Source organism: Leopardus geoffroyi, chromosome B1 (genome assembly GCF_018350155.1).
Source record: "Leopardus geoffroyi isolate Oge1 chromosome B1, O.geoffroyi_Oge1_pat1.0, whole genome shotgun sequence".
Lineage (NCBI taxonomy): Eukaryota > Metazoa > Chordata > Mammalia > Carnivora > Felidae > Leopardus > Leopardus geoffroyi.
Window position 1 is genome coordinate 35329526 of NC_059327.1, and position 19118 is coordinate 35348643.

Genomic DNA, 19118 nt, shown 5'->3' on the forward strand with positions numbered 1-19118 from the left:
AGAGCCAGAGAAGTTTGTCTGGAGCTGGAATAAAAAACATAAGGCAGAGAAACTGAAGAGAAACATCAACTGTAGTGGGGGATCCAAGAGGAAGGTGGTGGGGGAGAAACAGGCACAGGCAGGCAGCCGCCCTTCCCTCCAACTCCATAGACAAACGTGCAACGATGGGCAACCATCTGATAATCCTGCCGAAAATAACATGATAACTTTTCCCCCATGGCAGGGGAAGAAAAGGACCTAAGGAAACTCCACAAGTACAGGCTGTTTCTAGAATTTCTCAGCTGCTGATGGAAACTGTGAGTCTCAGCCTAGTTGCACATAACCTCTAAATGTGCCAACTGCACACATCCTGAAATGCAGAGGGAGGGGCTCATGAGTGGCTGCCAAGAGGGAGTGGTGTGAGAATAGTCAAGGTCACAAGCATAATCTGGCCGGCAGGGCTGTGCACACACCACAGTTTGGCCGTGGTCAAGGCCTCAGCCATGGGAGGCATCCCCACAGTGTCTGCAAGATGTGGGGGTGGCTGAAGAGAGAGGTGCAGGGCCTGGGACACAATCTCTGTTCCTAGGGCTGGTCAGGTTACTCCAGAAGCCATTTTGGCTAGTGGCCCAAGTCTGGAGGAGTGGGTGACTTTGTACTTTTTGCACCTTTCTGGGAAAGGTGATGACAACAGTCGTGGCTTGCTGCCCCTGGAAACTAACCAGGGGCCTAGTATCCTGAGAACTTGCCTGGCCTCTCATATGGAACATCTCCAACATTGGAGAAAAATGGTCAGCACTGAAACATATACTTGCCAATCAATGTCACCTGGGCCTGGGATGGCAGAGCACAGACACATGCCATTGTGAGCAGCAGGAAAGAAAGAGGCAGCAAAGGATTTCAGGGCCTAACGCCTCTGGCTCATCCCCTGGAAGAAAAGCAGAGCGAGCTTCCCCAGGCCAACATGGTTCCACCTCGCCCCAGGCCTCATGTTCTCCGTGCTCGAAGAAAACTGGAGTCCACAGGGCTGGCTGGGAGCCGTCTAGTTTCCAGGAAAGGATGAGAGTGTCCTGTCCCCCATGATTTACAGGGCTTTCTTGACTAGCAGGACACAAACATACCCCACCCCCTTTCCTCACAAACCAACCTTTCAGGCTTCCGATAAAAAAGAGAAAAAAACAGCTGTTGGGTCTGTCCTCCCCTTCCTCCCTTTGGGAGGACAGCTCAGTAATCCTGGGGCAGGTGGAGAAAGGCCTTCAGGTAAGCTGACTGCCTCCTCCCTCAACCTCCATCTGGCAGCAGGGCACACGGGAGAGGCCCTAAGGGGTAAAGGGGGTCTTCGCAGAAGGAAAGTAATCAGTGAGATCCAGGAGCAAGTTGTGCCCCAGAGTGGCAGTCAGCAAATATTTATTAAGAACTTACTACGTGATATGCTAAACCACCCTTCTGAAGGTTTAACTAATTTAATACTTTTAATATCTGTGTACAAGAATGCCTATTTCCTAAGATACTCACCAATATTGACTATTAAAATAGTATTCTAGGGGCACCTGGGTGGCTCAGTCGGCTAAGCGTCCGACTTAGGCTCAGGTCATGATCTTGTGGTTTGTGGGTTTGAGCCCCACGTCGGGCTCTGTGCTGACAGCTTGGAGCCTGGGACCTGCTTCAGATTCTGTGTCTCCCTCTCTCTCTGCACCCCCCTGCTCATGCTCTGTCTCTCAAAAATAAATAAAACATTTAAAAATTAAAAAAAAAATAGAGTCAAAGTAAATATATCACACATATCCTTTAAGGTTTCTGCTTTAGGTAGTATGCTTGGAAAAATCCTTCCCCACTCTGAAATTATAGAAATACATACCTGTATTTTCCTGATTTATTATTATTATATTTTTTTATGTTTATTTTTATTTTTGACAGAGTGCAAGCAGGGAAGAGGCAGACAGAGGGGGACAGAGGATCTGAAGCAGGCTCCGCCCTGACAGCAGTGCAGTGATGTGGGGCTCAAACTCAGGAACCACGAGATCATGACCTGAGGTGAAGCCAGACGCTCAACCAGGTACCCCATGTATTTTCTTGCAGTTAAAAAATTTCAATCTGTCCTCTAGAATTTGATTTGTCACAGTGTAAGAAAGAAAATTTAACTTAAAATACCCAATTATCCAATATAACAGTCTATTCTGTTTATAAACCTCAACCATAGAGTCTATAAAAGATAAAAGAACAGAGATAAAGTCAAATACAGGTGGCTGTTGTAGCTAATAAAACATGGGTGCCATCTCTTTCCCTTCCTCCTTCCTGCTCAAGGGGACAGGCTGGCAAGCGAAAACAAGAACAAAGTCCTACCTGCAAAAGGATGGCGAGCAGAAATATACACAGAGGAGAGCCTGGGACTCCCAGGCAGCACCAAGCGGGAACATGGACCTCCCACAGATAATTGCCAGATGCTTTATATGTTATCTGCTAAACCAGCATGGATTGGACTCTGTCATTTGCATCTAAACACCCCTGTAACTTACCCACAATCCTTTCTTCCTTAATTTTACAGTAAGAATTGCTAGGATTTATTGTTGTCTACTAGGCACCATGGCTAAGCAATTTGTTCTCATGCTCATTTAATCTTCTCAACAAACTTAGTTACGATAGAGACTACAGGACTTCCCTAATTATAAAAGGACCAAGGGCAGCTTTTCAGAGTAGGAAAAGACACTGCATGAAACTCCCTATTTTGGAAACATAGAATATTTGCTCAAAATCAGACTGCAACTAGTAAGAAACAATGTCATTATTTGCTAAATTCCTACACGTATTGAGGTCTGGTTTTGGATGTTTCTATTTTGTTCCATTTACCTATCCTGTCCCAATGTCACCAAAAAAAATTTTTTTCTGGTGAAGCAAGTCTAACTCCACTACTTTCTTCATTTTTTATTTTTTAAAAGATTTTATTTTATTTTGAGAAGGGGGAGGGGAGAGGGAGAGAATAAGAGGGAGAAAGGGAGGGGTGCCTGGGTGGCTCACTCGGTTAAAGGTCCGACTTTGGCTCAGGTCACGATCTTGTGCTTTGTGAGTTCAAGCCCCGCGTTGGGCTCTGTGCTGACAGCTCAGAGCCTGGAGCCTGCTTCAGATTCTGTGTCTCCTCCTCTCTCTGCCTCTCCCATGCTCATGCCCTGTTTCTCTCTGTTTCTCAATAATAAATAAATGTTAAAAAAAAATTTTTTTTTTTTTAAAAAAGAGGGAGAAAGTGAGAGAAGGAGCCTAGCATAGAGCTTTGATGCAGGGGTCCATCTCACTACTGTGAGATCATGACTTGAGCTGATATCAAGAGTTGGACACTCAACTGACTGAGCCACCCAGCGCCCCTAAAGATTTTATTTTTAAGTAATCTCTACACCCAATGTGGGCCTCGAACTTATAACCCCAAGATCAAGAGTTGCAGTCAGCCAAGTGCCCCACTATTTTCTTTCAATTGTTTTTGGCTATTCTCATACATTCATTCTTTCAGAAAAAAACTTTTAAGTCATCTTGTCTAGTCCCAATACTTCCCTTTGGGAATTTGTCCTATGGAAATCATTTTGAAAGGGGGTACTAGGCTTTAAGGACTGTCTACCTTCGGTTCAGGTCATGATCTCGTGGCTCGGCTTGTAAATTTGAGACCCACGTCAGCATCAGGCTGTCTGCTGACCCTGCAGAGCCCACTTCAGATCTTCTGTCCACCCCACCCTTTACCCCTCCCCTGCTTGCGTTCTCTCTCTCTCTCTCAAAAATTACTTAATCATTTTTTTTAAATAAAATAAATAAGTACACAATAGAAGGGGACTACTAGAGTAAGGTACCGCAATCCATATAACAAAATGTTTATAGTTTGAGCACAGAGGTTAGGAGCTTCAGTTCTGGGTGAGACAGACTTCAGTGACAATCTTGAATCTGCTTTTACTAGCTTCAGGGCTTGGGTCAAGTCAGAAATTCAAGACTTATTTTCCTTATACAGAAAAACAAAGCCTACTGACAGTCCCTCCTGAGAAGCAGGTAAGAGAAGTAAATGAGGGGCACCTGGGTGGCTCACTAGGCTAAGTGAGTCTTGATTTCAGCTCAGGTCATGGTCTCATGGTTCTTGAGTTTGAGCCCTGCATCGGGTTCTGCCCTGACAGCGGAACCTGCTTGGGATTCTCTGATTCCCTCTCTCTCTGCCCCTCCCCACTCATGCTCTCTCTCAAAATAAACATTTAAAAAAAAAAAAAAAAGAAAGAAAGTAAATGAGACACTGAATATAAATACATTGCCCAATCCACAGTAACTGTTCGATAAATGCTAGCTATTTGGGGAAAGATTAACATGGAAAGATGTTCATGATATGTTAAGTGGAAAAAAATAAACAGAGCCTATAAAACTATAGGCACAGACATTCCTTAAAATGTATACATTCACAGAAAAAAACTAAAAATGCATAATTGTTATCTCTTGATGGTGGCTTTAATGGTAACTTCTGTTACCTTTTTATTCATCTGCATTTTCTACAATGAACATGTATTCCTTTAACAAGAAAGTTAACTTTAAGAGTCCAGTTAGGAAATGGGAAAGGCTTAATGATGACCAGGTGGGAAGGCTTTTCCCTCCCCTTTTTAAAGATCTTCACTTAAGAGTGTGGAGATAGATTGCAGTCCTCCTCTGCCCTGGGCTTGACTACATCTGTGCCTGGTTCCCTAACCTGGCCGCCCCAGTGAGCAGGGCTTCAACCTCAGTTCTCTGGGATCAGAACTTCTTGGGCGAGATCCAGGTACCTGTACACCTAGTTCTGAGAGATCATTTCAGGACTGCCGGACTAGACGCAGACTAGTTTTAACATTCTGTGATTTATCTCAACTCTTTGAAGTCAGATCCCCCTCCTCTGCCAAATGAGTCCCACAGTCTCTGCCCTGTCTATCCTACAGGGAAACTAGCACTCAGTGAGAGCTCCTTGCAAAGGCAAGTTGTTGGGATTGCAAAGTGTCTGGATTCCAAGCATGAAAAGCCTCTTAGGGCAGCTTTATAACTTATACTTGGTGGGGTGCCTGGGTGGCTCAGTTGGTTGAGCGTCTGACTTTGGCTCGGGTCATGATCTTGAGGTCCATGAGTTCAAGCCCCATGTGGGGTTCTGTGCTGACAGCTCAGAGCCTAGAACCTGCTTCAGATTCTGTGTCCCCCTCTCTGCCCCTCCCCTCCTCACACTCTGTCGCCCTCTCAAAAAAAAAAAAAAAAAAAAATTAAAAAAATTTATATAATTTATACTTGGTCTCCAGATCTGTGTCAACAGGATGGGAGCAGGCAGGCTGAGGCCAGGCCCTTGCCTCAGTATCAAGGCCTGCTTTCTGTCTTGATTTTAAAAAGAAACCTCCCTTTTCTTTTGCAGCTCTGTGAATGACAGTCTACAAAGGACATTTCCCCCCATTGTGAGTGTAGTGGGTTGAATACTATCCCCCAAAATCCTTATCTACCCAAAACTTCAGAATGTGACTTTATTTGGAAATAGGGTCTTTGCAGATATAATTAGTTAAGGATCTTGAGATTAAATCATCCTGTATTTAGGGTGGGCCCTAAATCCAATGACTGGTATCTTTACAAGATAGAAGAGGGAGATTTGGACAGAGGGACACAGTGGAAGGAGATCTGAAGATGAAGGCAGAGACTGGAGTGAGCCAAGGAACAGCTGGAGCCAACAAAAGCTGGAAGAGGCAAGGAAAGATGCCCCCTCAAGCCTCTGGGGGGAGTGTGGTACTGCTGACACCTTGATTTCAAACTTCTGGCCTCCAGAACTGGGAGAGGGTACATTTCTGTTGTTTCAAGCCACCCAGTTTGTGATAATTTGCTAGAGCAGCCATTGGAGACTAATATTTTGATGCTAGAATTAAGGCCTGATCACTTTTATCTGGGGTTCTCTTGGGCTGGCAGACAGAATTCTAAGATGACCCCCAGGAACCCTCACCCTTGGTGTGCGGGCAGAACCTACAAATAGGAGATACCACTCCCGTTATTATGTTACATAATCTGGCGAAAGGGATTTTGCTGGTGTCAGCTAACCAAATTCATTGATCTTAAGACAGAGAAATTGTCAGGGTGCCTGGGTGGCTCAGTTGGTTAAGCATCCAATTTTGACTCCAGTCATGAGTTGCGATTCATGAGTTTGAGCCCCTCATAGGGCTCTCTCCTCTCAACACAGAACCCACTTTGGATCCTCTGTCTCCCTCTCTCTGCCCCTCCCCCACTCATGCGCAAAATAAAATAAAATAAACAAACATTAAGAGAAACTAAAGAAAAAAAAACACAGAAATTACCTTATATGACCAGAACTAATTAGGTGAGCCCTTGAAGGAGATAGGCTCATCCTGGCAAAAGGGATTTGAGGCATAAGGAGTCACCTTGGGAGAAAGTAATCTTGCCAGTGCAGAAGTCTAGCAGACACCAGTTTCACCAAGTGATCCAGGAAAACATCACCAGTAATAAGACATACGGGCATCATGAATGCTTTGATAGGATGCTCTGAAAAGGATGCAACATCATTTTTGTGATGTTCTTGCCCCAAATGCACAACCCCATTCTAAGAAGAAAAGACACAGGAACTGTTACACACTAGAGGAGATTAAGGAGAAGTAACAACTAAATGCAACGTGGGATCCTGGAACAAAAAAAGGGCATTAGCGAAAATACTGGTAAAATTCAAATAAGGCCTGCAGGTTAGTTAATAATATTTGCCAATGTTAAAAACTTTTTTTTTTTTTGCCAATGTTGATTTCCTGTTCTTGATAAAAGCACTATAGGATGAGGGATAGAAGGAACTGTTACATTTTTTGCCACTTTAAATCTAAAATTAATTCAAAATAAAAAGTTTAAGAGGAAATGGTCACCTAGGTTATTATAGAGCCATAACGCAGACCCAATGCTTAAGGAGAAATTTTGATGCTAAGGTTAGGATCCCTGCAATTGTATCATGAAAAAACAATTATATGGAAATGTGCAATACGTTAACAGAGATTGCCTCAGGGTGGCAGGATTACAATTCTTTTTCTCCAATACTTCTTTATACTAAACATGCATTACTTTATTTTTTTTAATGTTTTATTTATTATAAGAGAGCACAAGCAGGGGAGGGGCAGAGAGGGCGGGAGAACAGAGGATCCAAAGCAGGCTCTGCGTTGATAGCTGGGAGCTCAATGTGGGGCTTGAATTCACTAACTGTGGGATCCTGACCTGAGCCAAAGTTGGACGCTCAACGGAATGAGTCACCCAGGTGCCCCAAGCATGCATTACTTTTGATAATCAGAAAAAAATAAAATTTTCTTTTTTTTTTAATGTTTGTTTTTGAGAGAGAGGGTGCCAGCAGGGGAGGGGCAGAGAAGAGGGGCAGGGCAGAGGATACAAAGCAGGCACTGACAGCAGTGAGCCGAATGCGGGGCTCAAACTCAAACCAAGAACCGCAAGATCGTGACCTGAGTCGAAGTCAGACGCTCAACCCACTGGGCCACCCCGCCGCCCCCAAAATAAAATTTTAAAAAATACCAAACAGTTGCTTGGGGATGCTGTGGTAGAGGCTTTTAAGGTAGAGAGGGCTGTGTTAAGATGGGATAAAAAGGTGTTCCCTGTCTCTGGAGGGCTAGAAGGAGGCAGGAGGTAGCAGTGGACTGGTGCAAAGGATATAGATTTGGGGCCACAGAGTTGTTCTAGGTAAGTGCAGTCTGAACCCCAAGAGAGAGGGCGGGCTGCTGAAACAGAGCAGTAAGTCTTTGACATGGTAACAGCTAAGTGTTCTGGGAGAGTATCAGTACCTTAGAGCCCAGAGCCCTCTAAAACCCCTGTATCCAACCTAAATTTCCAGCCATGCCTGTCACCTGCTCTTCCCTCTATCAGCCCCTGCCCTAAAATGATCACCCCCTGCCTCAGGATAATACATCTTTCTGCCATTATTCACACAGCCCTTCTCTCTAGGACTCCTCCTCCTGTTCTCCTTTCTCCATAACTTTCAAAACGTGGCTTAACTCCACCTCCAGGAAGCCTTCCCAGACCACTCCTGCCCTAATCACTTCACCTTCTCCCAGCCTGCTTAAGTAGCTCACCTGTTCCACTCAACGTCACTTAACAAACCCACAAGATAGCACATAAACTTCCACGTGTTCTTGGAGCATCTCCACATGGGTTTACAAGCATCTTCAGAACAGAGACAGTGTTTTGCCTGTCTTCCCCAAGTGGAAGCTCTCAGCTGAGCTCCACTGGCTTGTCCCCCTCCCCCACCCATCCTTCAGCAAACTGCCCCTCTGCTGCCACCAGTCAGTCACATTTACCAAGTCAGCTGTGCCTATGCCCAAGCCTCTTCATGCTGGTTCCATTTGTTTTTGTGGTTATAACTGAACTGAACAGCAACTGAAATGTAAGTGCAGAAAGGAAAAGGTTTGATTTCTATGAAAATTAAGTGATCTAGAAAAGCAATTCTGAAATTCTGGTCTTTGAGGACAACCTGGGGTCCCTGAGACCGTTTCAGGAGGGCTGTCAGGTAAAAACTATTTTTATTATAATAATATTAAAATGTTAAAAGCCTTTTCATGCTCATGTTTCAGAGGCTAAGTGAAGTGTGGTGAATATAGTGGTCTTGAGTTTTGTAGAGATTTCCATGGTAAAAGTTTAGGGTATAAACATGTGTGTTTTCAGAGATTAACTCAGTTTGTTCTCAGGACTTCAACTGAATATTTACCAGCAAACTTACATTAGACTTATTATAATCTATCTCATCATGTAATAAATCACTATTTTGAAATCCTGCAGATCAGCAAAAAATGTAAAAGCAATGCCATTCTGTTCTCTCCTTTTTTAATTTTGGAGAACATTTTCGTTAAAATATGCTTTTAATGTTAACATGTAATGACCTTATATTATTTTAAATGAAAACTTTTTTAATTTGCTTTAATTTTTAAAACAGTAAATATCAATAGATTTGGCACATACACAAAAGACAATAATATTAAAGAATCCTAGATCAAGAAGTCTGAGAACTGCTCATCTAGAAAGACAGGTTACAAACGAGGGGAAAAAAGACTATGTTAGGTGAGTGTATTTAAAAAGTAGATTTCTGCATGTGGAGTGATATGTAACGTCTTTTCACTTCTTTAAGAAAAACTAATAAACGGATATATATATTTTTACCCAGCAACCTCACTTCTGAGAATTTCTTCTAGAGTCATAATTACACTTGTAGGAAATGCCATTTGAACAAAATTATTCACTGCAGCCTCGGACATAACAGCAAAATAGACAAAATAATGGAAACAACCCAACCCAAGTTCTGGGCTGGGGAGAGAGAGAGAGAGGTGACCCTCGTATCTTGGTTAAAAAATTATCTCACTTCCATATCCTGAATATTGTGCAGGTGTAATAAAAGAATGACCCAAGGGTTCTATGTGCCCATATGGAAAGATCCTATACAGTTGCTAGGTGAAACAAGCAAGGTGCTAAACAACATGTCTAAAGTGCTAACTTGAACCAACTGTAAGAAAAAGGGGGCAGGGGTACAATGTTTCACTGCCTGCCCGGTATGTTGTGTGTACATGTATTGTTGGTTTTTTAACCTTTTGATTTTTTAACTATGTGAACATATAGCCTAGTGAAAAAAATTTAATAAAAGGAAACGTGAAATTGCAGGTGATATATGTAGGTGTGATTTTTATATACAATTTGCAAGTTTAATTAGAGTACCTAGAAACCCAAAGAAAAGGCCTCTCAGCCCTAAATCAGTTTTGGTGAATAAAGAAAAATAGATGCATATGTTTTTAAAGTAAAATGAATTGTTTAAAACATGGATTGTTTTGGGGTGCCTGGGTGGCTTGGTCGGTTAAGCGTCCAACTTCGGCTCAGGTCATGATCTCACGGTCCGTGAGTTCGAGCCCCGCATCGGGCTCTATGCTGACAGAGCCTGTAGCCTGTTTCAGATTCTGTGTCTCCCCCTCTCTCTGCCCCTCCCCTGTTCATGCTCTGTCTCTCTGTCTCAAAAAGAAATAAACGTTAAAAAAAAATTAAAATAAATAAATAAAACATGGATTGTTTTAAAACTCCCTACTTTAAGCTTTTTTTTTTTTTTTTCAACGTTTATTTATTTTTGGGACAAAGAGAGACAGAGCATGAACGGGGGAGGGGCAGAGAGAGAGGGAGACACAGAATCGGAAACAGGCTCCAGGCTCTGAGCCATCAGCCCAGAGCCCGACGCGGGGCTCGAACTCAGGGACCGCGAGATCGTGACCTGGCTGAAGTCGGACGCTTAACCGACTGCGCCACCCAGGCGCCCCTAAGCTGACTTTTTAAAACTACTGAGTGCCTTGACTAAGAGCCCCTAGGGACCCAATGGTAACAAATTCAAGACTGTCACCTTGTTCCATCAAACCCCAGCACTCTCCTGGAGGAAGGTAGTTAGGAGGCCTGAGAACACAGTCAGATCTGGACTTTCCAAGGCAGGGAATGTGGTTTCCCACAGCTGGGCATGCCAAGCTCTCTCCAGGCTGATTCTGTGGCCACTCTCCCTCCTGCCCTTGTGGGGGTCCCAGAGAACCCACAGAGAGTTCTGTCTCTGGATGTCAGCTGGGCCCAGTAAGGGGATGTCTCTGGGAGCCTTGGTGACCACAGTAAGGGTAGGTGTCAGAGACCCTGCGGTGAGGCTGCCCTGCTGGCTCCCCCGGAGTGCACAAGGCCCCTGGCTGGCAGCAGACTCTGGACTCCTTATCTGCTGGCGTGCCGCCAATCTGCCAGCCTCGAGGTCAGAAAAGTCCCACTGTAGACATCTAGTGAGTCCTGGCTGGGGCCCCAGTGGCATGACCCTTCCACACCCCATCCTCGCATGTCTCAAGGCATTCTGGAAAGAGAAGCAGGACTCCTCCAGAAGAAGATGACTGTGCTGTGACTTCTATCTACAAAAGCAAAGTACCTTCCTTCCCCCTAAATAAGCACCAGAGATAACTGGCTCCTTTCCTCTTCATGCTTTTAAGGAAAAGACTAGAATCATCAGCAATTTCATCATTATACTTAGGAATAAAAACAGAACCTGTCTTTGGTCTTCTCCATCAAGCTTCTTGGTCACTAGCAAGCAATGTGACTTGGGAATACCAATTAACCTCTCTAGACCTAGTTTCTTTAGTTGTAAAACAAAGAGACTAGACTGGAAGATTCCCAAAGTCCCTGCAGTTCAACATCCTATTGTCTGTAGTTCTGCAAAATGCCTAAGCATTACTTTCTTCAGGCATCCACTGCAAATAGTTTGAATTATTTTAGCACAGTAGGGAGAAGGAGGTCCCAATTCCCAGACATATACAATCTATTCACAGCACTACCATTTAGATCCCAAGATCCTGTGAATATTGTACACGGATTCAGGTTCCTCTGGAATAAAGTGGGTTTGAGCAGGTAGGGAAAAAGGAAGACTGAGCAGGGTTTGAAAAGAGAACAAGCCCAGTGACTGATATATACCCAGTGCCCAGACCCCCAACTCAATGTTAGTCCTTCCAGCCTATTATCAGAGCAGAAAAGGAATACTTCTATTACCTGAAGAAATCAGAGTAGCTCCCAAAACTAAAGGTGGAAAAAAAAAATCTCTTTTCCTTTTGCCCAGTGATTCTGTGGGACAATCTCCAGCAGGGCACAGAAAAGTGGCCTACTCAGAAAGGCAGGGAAATTGCATCCATGTTCCTGAGGAGATGAATCAACACTAAGTCTGAGCTCATACCACTCCTACAACCCAACCTACCTAAAAGCTTCTGGGACCCCTAAATAATCCACCCCATCCCACACAGATGATGATAATGATGACTGTGATGATGACAAACCTCTACCATGTACCAGGCACAATCACAACATGCTTCACGGCAGGGAGAACAGGCTCACAGAGGTTAGGAAACCTGCTGGAGAGTGATGGAGCCAGGATTTGAACAGATTCATCTAGCTCAAAAGTCCAGAATTTTCCTACCACCTCATACCATCTTTAGTAGAGTGCTGTCTTCTCTGAACTTAACAGAACACAACAGCGTGGCCTCTCTTGCGTTGCTACCTTATTCTTCGTGTCTGGATGTTCTCTCTCCCCATCAAAAGTCTACAGGAGCCAGGCCTCATCCCCTCTTTGCACTTGGCAGTGGCTACTCCAAGGGCTGAGCACAGACCAGGCCCTGTGTACTGGCTAACCAGAGGGGTGAGGATGCATCTGAGAGTCATAGAACCTGCAGTTCTTATTCTTCTTGCCTAAATGACAAAGCCAATAATTCCGGTTGGTGCCCTTTAGTCATACTTGTAGACCAATGGAAGAAGGAGTACCACTAGTCTATCTCCTAGCTATCACATGATATATGAAAATTCACCTCTGAGCCTCCAAAAAGAAATGGAATATTAGTTTTTAATTCCACCCTATAAAAGTCACAATTCTGGACATTCTTTCTCTTGCTTCATCATCAAGATCCTCTCAGTTTCTCTGGCTCTTGTTTAAGACTTAAGGATTAATCACAGATGTTTTGGATAAAAGATCTATTCTGACCTTAGCACTTACCCCTTCCCAAGATCATAGGGCAAGTTAGAGGCAGAGCTAGGACAGAGACCAGGGTAGCCAGGCCAGTCTCCAGTACATACTACCACCACCACTTCCCAGCAGCCTACCCACGTGGCCTGGGGTTTCCAGGGAAAAATGACTCTAAAGACAAATCCAAACCCAGGGTAAGTCCAGGAAGAAAAGTCAGGTGCAAAGTTGCTCCTGCCCCTATGTTCCTTATGCCCTAGGTGAGCACTCTGCCCTCATCAAATCATGCGTCCTATTGGACACCCAGGCCCTGGCAGACACTAGAGCCTCAAAACCGAAGCCACAACCCCGAGCTGGGAAATTTTTCTTTTACTTTAACTGAACTTCAGAATCATTCCTGAAACTGCTTGGATGGCTATTTTGTCCCATTGCCCTAACCCACCAAGAGAGGGCAGACTGAGCTATAGCTCCCAACTTGGTCGGTAGGACCAAAAATAGCTTAAAAAAACACACACACACACAAAAAACCGTGCCTATGGCTAAAGCCAGCTCAGGGTTTATCAGAGTGGCTCCAGTGCCATTCTCCAGCTCCTGCTACTAGTCGGCCGGAAAATCCGCGGCATTTTTTTTCCTCCAGCTGGTAGGTGATCTGGCCAGGGTAGGAACACAGTTCCCAGAAAGCAAAGTCCGGAGACCAGTGTCCCATCGGAGCTGCCCCAAGAACTGCCCACCAGATTTGCCCATCTACTCCCTCTGCTTTTTCTGTCCTCCTATCTGCGGGTTTCAGGAAGCCTCTCGGCTTTTTAGTGCGGCTGTCTACGTGCCGAACACCGTTCTCTATCTAGCTCCCACATCCCGCGATCTCCAGTCGAAAGGAGTGCAGCTGCGAACCCCCTCCCCTCACCACAAAGTATCCCCCATCGTGGCACCCCAGCCAGGTGTCGCCTCCATCCAGCGTCCGGGCCCATGTGCTGATCCTCCCGGGCGCCTCCCTGCTCTAACCCGAGGCTTCGGAGTCCGGAGACGGGCTCTCGGTCCTCGGCGCCGCCAGGCCCCCACTCCCACCCCCACCCCCACCCGGTGACCCCAAGCGCTGGAGGCGCGCCGCTTGTCGGCGCGATGCCGCACTGTTGGGCACTGCGCGGTCCCGCCGGTACGCACGCTCTCCGCCCTCACCTGAAGCTCAGGCGGACGCCACCGGGGCCCCGCGCAACCTCACAAGCCTGGCCCTCCGGCGGCCCGCAGCGGCAGCGGCAACGGCAGCGGCAGCTCGGTCGGTGCGTCCGCGCGGGTAGCCCGCGTGCCCTCGCCCCCCTGCCTGCGTCCGTCCCCGCCACGACGCGCATGCCCTGCTATATAGCCTGCGCGTCAGCGACAGGGCCCACCCCCGTCCCTGGGCCCCGCCCCACCCTCGCCCCACCCTGCTCTCCCCAGGGCCTGCCACGTGGGGCCCCGGCCCACGATAGGGCGACGTGCGCGAGCTGTCAGCCCGCCGCCTGCTCCACCCGGCCCAGCGCCGGCGCCTCGCCGGCCCAGGAGGAGACCTAGCTCTCCGGGATCCTAGGCGGACCAGCTTCATCTTGTAACCGTTCTGCCAATTCCATTCTTCATTCACTTAGGCCCACAGACTGACTCCTCCTTCCTCTGGAAACTCCCATTTAGACCTTTCCCTCTCCACGTGGGAACCCCTTACAACCTGGTCTCCATCCCTTAGTAGTAAGACTGCTACTCACCTAATATGTATGTCTATATTTTAACACTTTTGATTAATGTAAAAAGCTTCTCAACCTCCAACTCAATTCTGAAATGTGCCCTAAAAGGGGACGCCCCATAGACGATGTTTCTTCTCCATATTTCAACCAGCCAAAAGAACAAAAATTAAAATAATTTCCTGTTCAAGTTCCAAGTAAACCATACTATACTCACTTTCCAATTAAATGTCGCACAACCCCTCCCCCACCCCCCCCCAATAATCAGGCTTTTTAAGGGAACCACATTTCTGAACCCCAGTCAGGGAGAAATGTTAATTTGGGGGTGAGGCGTGTCCTAGGAGTCTCCTCCGTTGTGGGATAGTCCTATTGAGATGGATATCAAGCCTCGGAAATGGAAATTTCTTGAGAAAATAAGCCACCCATTAAACGCCCATTGTTCTATTCTGGTGGACATCACGATTATTTCCTCTACAGCTAAGCCAGCTGCCACCTGGGTCTAGGGGACCCACAGGAAAGGTCTAGCAGAACTGTAGCCAGTTGGTATCCAGGTACCAGTTGTAGTTCAATGTCTGGTGCCTAGCTGGCACTTAGTGTCTCTGTGAATTTGCACAGGGAAGGGGCCCCGTATCCCATGCTGCAAATTCTGGAGAGAAGAACCCTTATGCTGGCAGTGCAGACAATCCGTGGAGCATGTAGCAGGGAGAATCCAGAGTTCAGTGGCAGCTTGTTCCTAAGGACTGGGTAGAGAGGGAAAAAGAAAGCCTTGAAACAAAGCCAGAGGAGGCCAGATTGTTTATGCCACTCGTGAAGAGACTAGCCCGGCCCTGGTTTTTCTAAAATTGAATTATTCTCATCCTGCAATTACAGTCAGTGCTCCAGTTGGGTAAGGGGTGGGGTGATAGTCCTCTCATTTTCCAAGTGATTTCAAAGTAATGGTATCTCTTGCAGAATTTCCCTCAGAGCCCCTTCATCTTTGTAATAACCCTTAATATTTGTCCTTCTTGGTTAAACTCAGAGTATTTTTCAGACATTATGTCATCCATTGGGACTTAATCCCATCTCCAATGGGCTGTCAGAAATGGTCCAGTCTATACCATTCCTTCCTTTTCTTAAAGTACTGGAAAGGGAATGAGCAGCTGAGCCAGAGATTAAATCAAACAAGAATGCTTCTATACAGCTCTGAAAAGTTTTTAAGGCTATAAATGCATATTACACAGGGGTGTTAATCTTTTCTTAAACCTGAGGTCCAAAAATAATCCCATGGCTTTTCCAGGCAAGGTGTCAGCACTACACACAGGGAAACAAGGCAAGAAGGCTCCTGTCAGACAGGAGGAGGCAGGACAAGACACCCCACCACAGGGCCTACGACAGCATTTCACTTGTTTGCAACCAGACTGAAGGGTAGAGTTGCCAAAGTCCACCAAAACTGATAAGCTATCAGTAATCCATTAGGGGAATACAATTAATTATTAACATAGCTTAAAATCAAAAGGTTTTAACTCTTCACATCCAGCCCCACACAAAATTCTTCAGGTGAACAGTAAGTCTCTCCTTGTTGCTGAGTAGTACTCAATTTTTTATGCCTGGTGCCATGCTTGGGCCCACAATTCTATATTTCTTTCTGCATAATATGCCTTTTTCCTCTTATGAGCCACATTTCTACTCATTAAAATTCTAACTTTTCAAAGCTACTTCCCTTCAGAAAGCTTCTTGATTCTTCTGTGGCACATTTGACCTATCCTTTCAAACTCTTTTGACTGTAACCCACATTAAAAAATATTTTACACGGCAACTCCAGTATAAATAACATTATAGCAAACAAATGTTTTCCAGAATTTCCCTAATACAATAATACCTTGGTTTGTGAGCATAATTCGCTCACAAATTCTGGAAACATGCTTGTAATCCAAAGCACTTGTATATCAAAGTGAATTTCCCCACAAAAAATAATGGAAACTCAGATGATTTGTTCCACAACCCAAAAATATTCATGTAAAAATGATTACAATAATATAATACAAAATAATAAAGAAAATACAAAATATAAAGAAAAATAAACAAATTAACCCACACTTACCTTGAAAACCTTTGCAGCTGATGTGAGGGTTATTGTGTAGGACAACTTTCACTATCACTAACTGAATCACTGCTATCTATTGGCTCAATGGAATCTTCTTCTTTTCAAGCAACTTTAACAAGGCACTTATCCAATGACACTTGCTTTTGCCTCCTTTTGAGGATTTCGTGGAAATGTGACATTGCGTTGTCGTTAAACAGTTTCATCACTCACACTGCTACAGACTTATTCAGGTGGTGTTTTTCTACAAAATTTTGCAGTTTTCCACATTTTACGCACCTCCCTAATATCATTTGAAGTGAGTGATTCTTCCACCTTTTCCCCCTCCTCCTCTGAAGAAGAAATGCAGATGTAGACTTCTTACAAAATCTTGCAATTTTGGCCACTCACAAACTTCCTTCGTACTTCTCAGTGATTTCCTACTTCCACCATAATCATCTCCTTCCTCTTACTGCCTTTCTTTTCAACATTTTTCTGCACGGGGGCCATTGTATACCCTTGCACGGATGTTGACTACAGTACAGTATTAATAAACTCTTGTCATATCCTATATTTAATATAACTGGCAATAAGGCAGCAGAGGAAATGGTCTATATCTGCAGGCAGCCTGACCTAGAATGAAGCCAAGCATTCTTAAGCTTACTCTTGTATGGAAAAGCAAAGGACTGTCCATAGGTGCTCTGAAGTGACAAAGATACACTAGTGCCAGTTGTGGGCACCATCCAATGTTCTGAAAACTCACTGATTTCTGCCAAACACTGTGGCCTGAGACAGCATCAGAGCATGGAAGACAATCACCCACAATTCCACAGTGAGAGACAGAGAAGAACCATTGGCTCAGTTGTGATCATGTGACATTTGGCATCACATACTGCTCATATTGCAAGACATTACTTTTTATCAAGTTAAAATTTATTAGAAATGTTTGCTCATCTTGCAGAACACTCACAGAATTACCTGCAATCTAAGGTTTCACTGTACATGCAATGTACTGATATTTTATATTTTACTTCAATTTCAAGTTTATTTAGAGAGAGAGCGAGAGTGTGTGTGCACATGTGTGTGTGCAAGCAGAGGAGGGGCAGAGAGAGAGGGAGAGAGAGAGAATCCCAAGCAGGCTCCACACTGTCAGTGAAGAGCCAGACTCAGGGCTTGAACCCATGAACGCTGAGACCATGACCTGAGCTGAAATCAAGAGTTAGACATTTAACCAGCTGAGCCACCCAGGTGCCCCTGCTTCAATTTTTTTTTAAAGTGATAACAAGCCCACTAAATTGATTTCAGGACCCAATATTGGGTTATGATGCATAGAATTAAAATATTTTATATGGTTCAGGCCTGGCTGGCTCAGTCTGTAGAACATGCAACTTCTTAATCTCAGGGTTGTGAGTTTAAGCCTCACATTGGGTATGGAGCCTATTTTAAAAAAACAAAAAAAAAACACCACCACATTTTATGGTTTATGGTACTTGCATTTCCCTCTTATTTCAGTTTTATTTCTAACTTAATTTGACCTTAAACTGTCTGGATTATCAAAGATTTCTGCATCTCCTAACATAACATCTTGCATGTAAGAAATTCTCAGCATTTGATGGATGAATGAATAGGCCAGCTCACTAAAAGTTTGAAGTTGGATGATATTTAAGGGAACTAAGCACAAAAACCTGACATTTTCTTGACTATTTCCCTTTTGACAAGGTACCACAGCTACCAGCCAAAAGATATGCAGATTACCCATAGCTGAAGCCAATGAAACAGCCTTGGGGAAGAAGCCAGAGAAATAAAACCCCAGCTATGAGCGTGTATAAAATGGGATGGGGACTCAGAAAACAAAAATTCGCTCTGTGGTTTCTGTTGACAAGGTAGGCAACTTGATCAGCAGGGTGGGCCAAAGATCCCCTTTCTACTCCTCAGCTCTCAGAACAGTTGAAAGAGACTGGAGAGAGAAACCAATGACCGGGTAAGATAGTTTCAAGGGGAAAAATGAGTTTTCCATGTTAATTAAAAAAAAAAATTTTTTTTTAATGTTTATTTACTTTTGAGGGAAGGAGAGAGAGAGAAGGGGGGAAAGAGACAGAAAGGGAGAGAACGAGTGGCGGTGGGGCAGAGGCAGATGGAGACACAGAAACCAAAGAAGGTTGCAGGCTCTGAGCTGTCAGCACAGAGTCCCACGCGGGGCTTCAACTCACGGGGCGTGAGATCATGACCTGAGCTGAAGCTGGACATTCAACCGACTGAGCCACTCAGGCGTTCCAAGTTTTTCATGTTTTTGCATGTTTTAATGAATTTAAGAGGATCAGAGGAAATGTAAGTTTCTGGTTTACCAAAATCATGTCAGAGCACCAGCACTCCACACACACTCTGTCAGCCAAAAGAGCTAGAATCCTTTCAGCCTCAGTCATTTCTGTTCTCATCTAATGCTTTCAGCAGACAAAAAAAAAAAAGCCAAATGGTAAAAATAACACTTGATTAAGTAACAACTATAGGAATTTTCCCATTTCGTCTAAGATAACTTAAGTTTGTTGGCATACAATTGTTCATAGTATTCCCTTATAATCCTTTTTATTTCTGTCAGGTCAGTAATCCCCTATCTTTCATTCCTGATTTTAGTAATTTGAGTCTTTTCTTTCTTTGCCAAACTAGCTAGAGGTTTGCCCACTTTTCAAATATTTTCAAAATTGATTTTGTTGATTTTCTCTCGTTTGTCTATTCTTTCATTAATTTCTGCTCTGATCTTTATTAGAAAATATCATTGTTTTTGCCCTGTCCCTTGCATGAATGTTTAGCTGGGAAAAGAATTCTAAGTTGATGCTGCATTTTTATTATTCCTTTTGTGTTAAGCATCTAT

At 44.4% G+C, this 19118-nt stretch overlaps 1 protein-coding gene across 2 annotated transcripts in view; it reads right to left on the minus strand.

The window, feature by feature from the left end:
- SLC39A14 (solute carrier family 39 member 14) overlaps positions 1–13868 on the minus strand; it is a 46329-nt gene extending 32461 nt beyond the window's left edge. The window contains exon 1 of one of the 2 annotated variants that reach the window (XM_045457546.1): positions 13658–13868. The gene's annotated coding sequence lies outside the window, so the exon portion shown is untranslated. The remainder of the gene's footprint in view (positions 1–13657) is intronic. The other variant, XM_045457535.1, reaches the window with a different exon arrangement.
- Positions 13869–19118: the final 5250 nt, after the last annotated feature.